Here is a 10985-nt window from a genome sequence, read left to right on the forward strand (position 1 = left end):
CTGCTTTGCTTTATCTTGGCCAGGTCGCAATTGTAAATGAGAACTTGTTCTCAACTTGCCTACCTGGTTAAATAAAGGTAAAATAAATAAATAAAATAAATAATTAAGTGATTAAAACTCGTAATTCCGTAACCAAATTGTTATCGCAATTACCCAAAACAATCTAAGGAATTATTGCAACTGAATTGGCTACAATGAGAAATTATAAGTCACAAACCACAGTTGGGTCACCTGCTACTGTCCTCCTATTGGCATACTGTTATGTTCAGCTCATAACAGTTTTGTCTTTCTGTTGACTGGTGGTCAAACCAAGAGAGTTAAAACAGTCAGTCTGGATAATCTCTCAGTCTCCGTCAAACCCTAACCAGGACGACACTGAGCCAATTGTGCGCCGCCCTATGACACCTACCTATGAGCTCCCACTCCTTCCATTTACTTTAACCAGGCATTCTCACCCACTGAGCACCGACCGACACCGGACGTCGAAAAATAGTTGATATTCGGTCAGTCCACCCTGGCCTTGATGTTAACGTCCACAGATGGACCGGACCAAATCTGAACCCATCATAGACATTTGTTTCACAAGTTTGGATAGTACAGTGAGTAGAGTATATTGTATTGAGCTGTACTCTACCATATTCTACTCTACTGTATTATACTCAACTGAGCTCCTGTCCAAACCTGTGAAACATGAAATTCATTTCCATAATTATGCATTTCCGATGCACGATATATCGGTGAACATATTGGAATCGGACAATATTAGCTAAAAATGCCAGCATCGGCCCAATGTCTAGTTTAACACCGATGTGCATACCTATATAACGTACACTACCGTTCAAAAGTTTGGGGTCACTTAGAAATGTCCTCGTTTTTGAAAGAAAAGCATATTTTTTGTCCATTAAAATAGCATCAAATTGATCAGAAATACAGTGTAGACATTGTTAATGTTGTAAATTACTATTGTAGCATGAAACGGCAGATTTTTTATGGAATATGTACATTGGCGTACAGGGGCCCATTATCAGCAACCATCACTCCTGTGTTCCAATGGCACATTGTGTTAGCTAATCCAAGTTTATCATTTAAAAAAACGAATTGATCAATAGAAAACCCTTTTGCAATGAGTCAGATGCGAGGGATATACTATGGACACCCGACCAGGCCCAGATCCCCGTGATTCGCTGGAAAAGGAAATGTAGGTTTCGCAGAAAGAGATAAGGATGCCATGTGAGGATCAGGCGAAAAGTGGATAAACTCCCCTTGCCTTCCATTCTGCTAGCTAACATTCAATCGAAGGAAAATAAATGGAACAAACTGAAAGCACATATTTTCTACCAATGGAACATTAAAAACAAATATATCTTATGTTTCACCAAGTGGTGGCTTAACGACGACATTAAGAACATACAGCTGGCAGGTTATACACTATCGACAGGACAGAACAGCAGCCTCTGGTAAGACACCAGGCCTATGCATATTTGTAAGCAATAGCTGGTGCACGATAAGTAAGGGTTTTGTTCGCCAAAGGTAGAGTATCTCATATAAGCGGTAGACCACATTATCTACCTAGAGTTGTCATCTGCATTTTTCGTTAGGGTTTACATACCGCCACAGACCGAGGCTGGCACTAAAACTGCACTCAATGAGCTGTATTCCGCCATAAGCAAACAGAAAAACGCTCATCCAGAGACAACGCTCCTAGTGGCAGGGGACTTTAATGCAGGGAAACTTAAATCAGTTTTACCTCATTTCTATCAACATGTTAAATGTGCAACCAGAGGGGGGGGGGATTATTCTAGACCACCTTTTCTCCACACACTGAGACACGTACAAAAACTCTCCCTCACCCTCCATTTGGCAAATCTGACTAACTCTATCCTCCTGATTCCTGCAAAAATTAAAGCAGGAAGCACCAGTGACACAGTCTATACAAAAGTAGTCAGATGAAGCAGATGCTAAACTACAGGACTTGTTTTCTAACACAATGGCATTGAGGAATACACCACATCACATCAGTCACTGGCTTTATCAATAAGTGTATTGAGGACATCATTCCCATAGTGACTGTACATACATACCCCAACCAGAAACCATGGATTACAAGCAACAGGGTAGAGTTGCCGCTTTCAAGGAGCGGGACTCTTACCCGGAAGCTTATAAGTCCTGCTATGCCCTCCGACGAACCATCAAACAGGCAAAATGTCAATACAGGACTGAGATCGAATCGTACTACACCGGCTCCGACGCTCGTCGGATGTGGCAGGGTTTGCAAACTATTAGATTACAAAGGGAAGCACAGCCGAGAGCCGCCCAGTGACACAAACCTACCAGATGAGCAAAATAACATATGCTCGCTTCGAGGCAAGCAACACTCAAACATGCATTAGAGCATCAGCTGTGCCGGACGACTGTGTAAATACTCTCTCCACAGCCGATGTGAATAAGACCTTTAAACAGATCAACATTCACAAGGCCGCTGGGCCAGACGGATTAACAGGACTCCAAGCATGCGCTGACCAACTGGCAAGTGTCTTCACTGACATTTTCAACCTCTCCCTGTCTGAGTCTGTAATACCAACATGTTTCAAACAGATCACCATAGTCCCTGTGCCCAAGAAAACTAAGGTAACCTGTCTAAATGACTACCAACCAGTAGCACTCACGTCTGTAGCCATGAAATGCTTTGAAAGGCTGGTCATGGCTCACATCAACACAATTATCCCAGAAACCCTAGACCCACTCCAATTTGCATACCGCACTAACAGATCCACAGACGATGCAATCTCTATTGCACTCCACACTTCCCTTTCCCACCTGGACAAAAGGAACACCTATGTGAGAATGCTATTCATTGACTACAGCTCAGCGTTCAACACCATAGTGCCCTCAAAGCTCATCAATAAGCTAAGGACCCTGGGACTAAACACCTCCCTCTGCAACTGGATCCTGGACTTCCTAACGGTCGCCCCCAGGTGGTAAGGGCAGGTAACAAAACATCCGCCACGCTGACCCTGTATGGCCCAGTACATCACCAGGGCCAAGCTTCCTGCCATCCAGGACCTCTATACCAGGCAGTGTCAGAGGAAGGCCCTAAAAATTGTCAAGTACTCCAGTCATAGAATGTTCTCGGCTACCGCACGGCAAGCGATACTGGAGTACAAAGTCCAGGTCCAAGAGGCTTCTAAACAGCTTCTACCCCCAAGCCATAAGAATCCTGAACAGTTCATCGAATGGCTACCCCGACTATTTGCATCTGCACAGTTCCTCCACTGAATTCATTTTTGTACATTTTTCTGTAGAAGTTGTTAAAAGTAGTCCTTGTGCATAGAGTTGTATGGTTTGTTAAACTTTGAAATCAATGGTTTTCATGTATTTCTTTAATTTAAAGTCAAAAGCTTGTCAAAGCTTGATTCTGTTACCGTGGAATCGCACTAAAGCACAACTATACACTGTTTATCAGTGCCCAAAATCAATCGCTAGCTAAGTTTCAACTCTGTGTTTGTCAATGACGCTACGTAACGGGTAGTAGCTAGCAGGTACAGTGAGCCACATTCAGCTTATTAAGTCACTGGCGAGATGTGCGCTCCGGTGCCGCTTATTTTTTTTTTACACCTTTCTCAACATCTATTACCAGAATGTGAGTGTCTGGCAGTGTTTCATAGGGAATCATGTTACAAAACAGATTGCGCGGTGATACAAGATGCTCGCCAATGGGTTTTGGAATATTGATAATACAATATATCAAGAGTGCTCTGTTAGTTTCAATTCTCATTTTGCCACAAAAAAGTGGCAGACTCAAATGATTGACACCAAACACATCAGCAAGTGGCCACTCCATAAAGGGCCTAGGGCCAAAAGTTATTTCAACATAATGTGTGGTCTTATGTAAACCAGTCTGAGGCACTGTGTAATGGGCAGGTCTGTCTCACTGTCTGGAGGTTCTGGTTGCTATGATTGGATAGAGCGTGAGCAGCTGATGGAGCGCAATCAGTACAGCTGCTTCTCTAGTGTTAGTGGGCACTGGGCACGATGATTGCAATCCATACCCAACCCCCTAGTAAGTCGTGAAAAACTAACTTACAAAGTCTCATACAAAACTGAGTTGACTTACTGACCAAAATTATCCTGTAGTCAATTTCAACACTAGAATTGATGTTCCTGACTCATACCGATGCCACAAAGGCTGTTTAAAACCAAATAAGTTGGTTCTAAAAGGGGCAGTTTACATTTAATAGCTGAGAACATGGCCTTTATCTAATATTAAAATCTGGACCTAATTGAAATGAACTGAAGCAAACGTTTTGAAAGTAGAGTGCAATGGACAAAATGGAAAAACAACTAAAATTGTAATGCGTGTCTTTGCTAAAACGGGTAGTGGGAATTAACACCACATAGCCCATCTACTCACAATGCCTCACTGAACCAGTAAAGTACCACTCTATGGTGAAGAAGAAAGAGTTTTCCATTGCTGTTATAACAATCAGTGGCTGGCAGATTCACCCAAACAAGTTTTAAAACCACAATCTATTCAGCCTTGTAAAGTACTGTCTGCCAGTAATGGCAACTCGTCGGCTCTAGGCTACACAGGCAGTTCTACTGTGGGTAAGGCATTGAAACTTTCATTCCAGAGCAGTTCAGTGCTCAGTATGTGTCAGTTTAGTAACCAACACCAGCATCTCTGTGACCTGTATGACCAGCACTCTAACACCCTCCCCTGGATTCTTTCAAACCTCCTCCAGATTGATTTTCTCTCTCAAAAGTTGACACACCTACTCATTCAAGGTTTAAATATACATTGTAGAATAATAGTGGAGCTATCAAAACTATGAAGGGAAAAAAGTGTTAGGCAAATCAATATATATTTTATATTTGAGATTCTTCGAAGTAGCCACCCTTTTCTTTGATGACACCTTTGTACACTCCTGGCATTCTATCAACCAGTTTCACCTGGAATGCTTTTCAAAAGTCTTGAAGGAGTTCCCACATGTGATGAGCACTTGTTGCCTGCTTTTCCTTCACGCTGCGGTTCAACTCATCCCAAACCATCTCAATTGAGATGTATTGCTTTTTGTTTGGTATACATTTTAAAGTGAAACATGTGAATGTCAGCGTAATTCTGTTACCATGGAGTTTCCCCTAATATAATCTCACTCACAGATAACAACCAATCCACTACACTGGGTATTGTGTGTAAACTCCTCTGAACAACCAGCGGGTCGCTTCTTTTTCAAAGCATCAAAGCTTTCCAAGTCCTCAGACAAAACTAAGGTCTACCACTAGAAAATAAGATATTTCAATCTCTTAGGGGAAAAGGTTCTCTACGTGAATGTTTTCCTAGTAAGGCCTCATTCTTGAATGTGTGCATTGTAAGCGAAGGCTAACCCATTTGTCTCAGGTTTGCCTTTGAAATCATTGGGTAGCTGTTATTTTGGTTTATTTACATAGTTTGACAACCAGTAGAGATATGGAGGGGGAGGGGCGACTCATTCGAAAAGAAAAACACACTGCCTGGCCCATTGACGAGCCTCACACACACTCGAGCACTCGTACACACACACATTCTAATAGCTACGTAGCTATAGAGTTCCAGCTGTGCTTCAGAACTAAACTGGCGTATGCAATTGTCTCCCCTTCAGCTGGTGAGCTGTTGTTTAACAGGGGGCTCAGTGTAGGGTAGAGAATGGAAATACCCCATATAGCACAATGATTCCGTCATACAAATTATGAATGTCTTAACAGTAGTACTGGATGTTGGTTTGGTCATACAGCACCTAAAAACACAACATCAGGTGCTTTCAGTCTTCAATGCCAGGAAGTAAAGCAAAACAAAAACAGGTTGTAATAGTATGCTGGGACTTCACCCCTGTGGTCGTGGTGGCCGTAGACATGGCACATAAACAGCTCTTTGTCCTGCACAGAGTCACATGGAAAGCAAGGGATAGAGAACACAAGGTATGGACGTTTTACACATGTCCCAACTAAATTACAGACAAAAACACACTTGGGGGGCAACTAGGCAAGGTCACAGGCAGGGAAGAGTACAGGGAGAAAATGCTGTGTTGGACATCTTACTACATGTCTGACTGGCCTTATTGTTCTCTTAGTTGTGGTGACATGTAGGCCTCAAAGACCCCTTCCAAACAGACTGGTGTTATTATTCAACACACTGCAATTCTGAACAGAGCAATAAAAACACACCCCATCACAACTAATAGCCACACTGAAACTGAATGTCAGTTTAATTATGGATTTCCTATGTATGTCCTGGGGCTAGTCATCATTAGCTGTAGTTGTGATGCGCACGGTAGACTGAATATGAATTTTGAAGCAGGGCCTGAAAGCTTGGCATGGCTGAACACAAATAAGACAGAGACAATTATCTCTGAAGTTAGGCTAGGCTATAAAGTGAACAAGGCTGCTGCCCAAAGCATCCCTGCACTCAGGATGACCTTTGCCTTGTCCAGTTAGGAAGTCCTTCCTGTCACATGCGTGAGAAAGGTCTTACTTTCAGGCACACTGACGTTTTCCCAGCTACTACTCAGGGCTCTACGCTGACCTTTTTACAAAGAGCAAGTGTTCAACTAAGTTGAAAAATGTAGGAGCACACAAAGAAATGTAGGAGCACAATTAAAAATATTTGAGGTTTTAAATCTTGAATCCTTAATTTTTTTTTTTAAAAGCCAAAGATCTTGTCAGAGGTTTCGTGGGAACAGAAAGCACATTGTTCCCATCAGGAATTCCTTAGGCTACTGTAAATGCAAATATGTGTATAAGAATTCAACAACAAATGCAATGAACGAAACAAAGTCTTCACGTTAAAATGTCAAGTACAAGGATCAGGTCTACCCCAGCAATGGCCCAAACTGTTTCTCAACATTCTGTGTTTGACCAAGAGTTGTGCCTAGGAGCTGTCCCACCACAGCAGTAGTCCTCCAGAAGTACAGATGGGATGTCAACGTGTGGGGAAAGTAGGTCTGAATGGTGGAGAACGGCCTCAGGACAAAATCTGGTAGAATGGGTGCAGCTGAAGGTTTTTTTAAGCTAGATATCTAATCATTTACAATAGCTAGGATAGCTGGGTCTCTCAAATAACTCAGTCGAACACTGGATGAAGGAGCTGTAGGCTAAAATACTTTGCTCTCTGCTCTTCACAACAAACTAGGACCAACCCACACTATATCAATGAACTTCACCTCTGCTGGAACTGACTCAACTCTGCCGGAGGGTCAAACTGACAGGACACACTGCATGAGGAAATTAAAAATGTCAACAAAACTATTCTGCACATAATACTGACATTTTCTTGAAAAAACTTTTCTTCAAAAGGAGGCACCCAGTTGATTGTTTCCTTGGTACTAGGTTGGAGGGCACAGTTGTCAACATAAAGCTGTCACTATAGCTCTTGGAAGTCTGGCCTTACGGCTGTACCTGGCTTGGGCAACAACTTTCAGCTGGACTTGTGGTTGTCTTGCAGCACTGATACAGATTTTAAACAATTATCCTTGCAGTCATTGGATACACTACATGTGACTGCATGCTATCATTAGGACATGTCTTTTTTTTTGTTCTTTAAAAAAATATATATAATCAAAAATACCAAGAACCCAAGACACAGAGAGATAGCCAAGAGCCAGGACACACAGACAATATCTCGGGAGCGCTCTTTCCTAGACAACTTAAGACTACAGAGTAATACCAAATAAAACTGAGCCCTTAAATAAAAGAACACAATGAATAAATTTGGCATGACCTCTAGATAAAAAAAAAAATATTCACCATTCCAACAGTGATGTTTTCGTTGTTGAATTAACTTGGTAAAGTGTCCATGTCTCCCACAATTGCGAAAATGAACCCCCCCCCCCCCCCCCCTTTATGAATAGCCCTACAGTTAATGAAAATTACCTGAACTGAAGGTAACGTTGACCTACCAACCTGAGATGTGCATACCATATGTTGTGGTGGGAAAAGTACCCAATTGTCACACTTGAGTAAAAGTAAAGATACCTTAATAGAAAATGACAACTAAAAGTGAAAGTCACCCAGTAAAATCCCACTTGAGTAAAAGTATTGGGTTTTAAAGATACTTAACAAAACGTACGTATAATTGCTAAAATATACTTAAAAGTGAAGTATAAATCATTTCAAATTCCTTATATTAAGTAAACCAGACGGCACCATTTATTTTTTATTTACAGATAGCCAGAAGCACACTAACACTCAGACATCATTTACAAATGAAGCACGTGTTTAGTGAGTCTGCCACATCAGACGCTGTAGAGATGACCGGGAATGTTCTCTTGATAAGTGTGTGAATTTGACCATTTTACTGTCCTGCTAAGCATTCAAAATGTAACGAGTACTTTTGGGTGTCAGTGAAAACATATGGAGTAAAAAGTATAATTTTATTTAGGAATGTGGTGAAGTAAAAAAGTTGTCAAAAATTGAAATAGTAAAGTACGCTACTTTCAAGTATTTTTACTTAAGTACTTTACACCACTGACCATTATGTAAAAGCTTCAGTTGCATGCAACACTTTTTAATATTAGTGATGTTATTGCTCATTGCTACACTGTAACCATAATCAAGAGTTGTGGTAAAGGTGAAAATGTATTCAACGTATCAAACTGTTGCCCATTCATTGTTTCCTGAGCGTGCCAACGTTTTCGCAGTCTCATCAACTGATTAACGTACTGATTGCCGTGGACAGCAGTATCCTAACTCAATGAGAAAATAGCTTTCCAAGAAAGTTGGTGTCAAATATTTTCAATTGTTTTTCAGTTTAATAGAAATACTACTGTTATTGGCCATAAATAACCCAATGGCGCAGACTAAATGTAAACCATACAATTGACGGTCAAAGTACAAAAAAAGAACTGTTCCGTGATGACTGAAATACAAAAAAAAAAAAAAAAAAAAAAACACTTACCCAGTTCTAAAAGGAATAACTTCACAGACGTCGACTCCTTGACGGGCGACTTTAACGCTACTCCAAAAGTTCACTTTTCACGGCTCTCTCGAGCCGTACGCAACACATTCGGAGAGCTGCATGGCGAATTCCCAACTTTCCACTGCGCATGCGCCAACCAAGGCCAATCATAGACCACTCTATTGTGTTTGCTATTCAATGCAATTTCAACCCTGTGTAGGTAAAATTACTTTTTGATTTTAATACTATTGGTTTTCATTTTGGAGGGAATAAAATAACTAATAAAAACTGACCATTATACATGAGACAAATAACATCTATATGGGTGTGAGTTATCTTATTCATGTGTTTTTGAATACCACATCATACAGATATGAATATTATTTTGTTGCTCCACCAAGCTGTCTGATAACTGTTTGTTAACAGATTGTCTGTCAGGTTTTTACACAACAGCTGTACACATGTATATACTGTACTCGATACCATCTACTGCATCTTGCCTATGCCGCTCTGTACCATCACTCATTCATATATCTTTATGTACATATTCTTTATCCCTTTACACTTGTGTGTATAAGGTAGTAGTTTTGGAATTGTTAGCTAGATTACTCGTTGGTTATTACTGCATTGTCGGAACTAGAAGCACAAGCATTTCGCTACACTCGCATTAACATCTGCTAACCATGTGTATGTGACAAATAAAATTTGATTTGATTTGATGTGTTGCTCCTTGTCTCAATCTTTGAGCGACGATGGTGTAGGACATAATTTCATCCTTTTAGGTTCTGATGGTCTCTACGCAACGTAACTTAGCTTGGTGAGCATTCTGCTGTAGGCTGATTTGATGGACTGTCTAAGGGCACTTCAGTAATCAGTACAATGAGTTTAGAGTTGGGAAGTTATGGAAATTGGGTGCACTCTGAAAATAACAGTGGTCAACAGGCAAATTGACACAGGATTAAATCCTAGTTGTATCAAAGGAAAAGATGCCCTGGGAAGATACTACTGGGCTCCTGAGTGGCGCAGCGGTCTAAGGCACTGCATTTCAGTGCTAGAGGTGCCACTACAGACCCTGGTTTGATCCCGGGCTGTATCAAAACCGGCAGTGATCGGGAGACCCATAGGGCGGCGCACAATTGGCCCAGCGTCGTCCAAGTTAGGGGAGTGTTTGGCTGGGGTAGGCCGTCATTGTAAATAGAATTTGTTCTTAACTGACTTGCCTTGTTAAATAAAGGTTAATAAAATAAAAACGAATAAACCAACAGCCAGTTGAGCATACCTTTGCTTAGAGTACTAAACTCCGTGGTGAAGGAAGTTTCTGATGACTCCTCCAACAGAGTGGAGCAGAGACCAGACTTTGTGGGATCTAGCTCTGACTACATCGATTTGCCCAAGGTCAATACTTCAAAACATTTAAATCGTGGAACACCTACAGGGTACCTACACTTGTCCTCTGCAGTTGCATGCCTTTCTTTGTTTGCTGAAATCCAAATACAACCACCGACTGTTTGCCCATTGCTGTTGCTCTAAGATGACAACTACGTTATGTGCCAATTGAATCTCAAAAAGGAAACAGTTGGTGGTTGTATTTTATTAACATTTATTGAAAAAGTATGGGTTTCAGCAAAGAAAGGCACGCAACTACAGAGGACAAACATAGGTACACAGTAGGCATTTCACAATTTACAATTTTTTAAGTATTGACCTTGGACATACTGATGTAGTCAAAGCTAGATTCCACAAGGCCTGGCCTCTGCTCTACTCAGTTGGTGGAGTAACCAGAAACTCCCTTCACCACGGAGTGGAGTATAGTCCACTAACCTTTGCTGGGCATGAAATCAATTCTGACTGCCACTCTTGGAGTAAAGCTAAATGTCTCTCTCTAGTGGTTTTAACAGTCACAGTGCATAATTGATACTGTCAATATATCCAACATAGCAAGCACTGCAAAAACAACACATTCCTGAAACAATAAATTGCTTGTGGCTATCACCTTGGCAACTGGGTGGATCCAGCAATTAATTTCAGGTCAACTCTATCTTTTACTTACTACATA

General features: G+C 41.2%; 1 protein-coding gene across 4 annotated transcripts in view; it reads right to left on the reverse strand.

Moving 5' to 3' along the window:
* The window catches only part of LOC110490460 (liprin-beta-1), a 33318-nt gene extending 24230 nt beyond the window's left edge, over positions 1 to 9088 (reverse strand). For 2 of the 4 annotated variants that reach the window (XM_090200712.1, XM_090200711.1), the window contains exon 1: positions 8930 to 9088. The gene's annotated coding sequence lies outside the window, so the exon portion shown is untranslated. The remainder of the gene's footprint in view (positions 1 to 8929) is intronic. The other 2 variants (XM_036944845.2, XM_036944844.2) reach the window with 1 other exon arrangement.
* Positions 9089 to 10985: the final 1897 nt, after the last annotated feature.

This window comes from Oncorhynchus mykiss, chromosome 15 (genome assembly GCF_057628025.1).
Source record: "Oncorhynchus mykiss isolate SJ-2025 chromosome 15, ASM5762802v1, whole genome shotgun sequence".
NCBI lineage: Eukaryota > Metazoa > Chordata > Actinopteri > Salmoniformes > Salmonidae > Oncorhynchus > Oncorhynchus mykiss.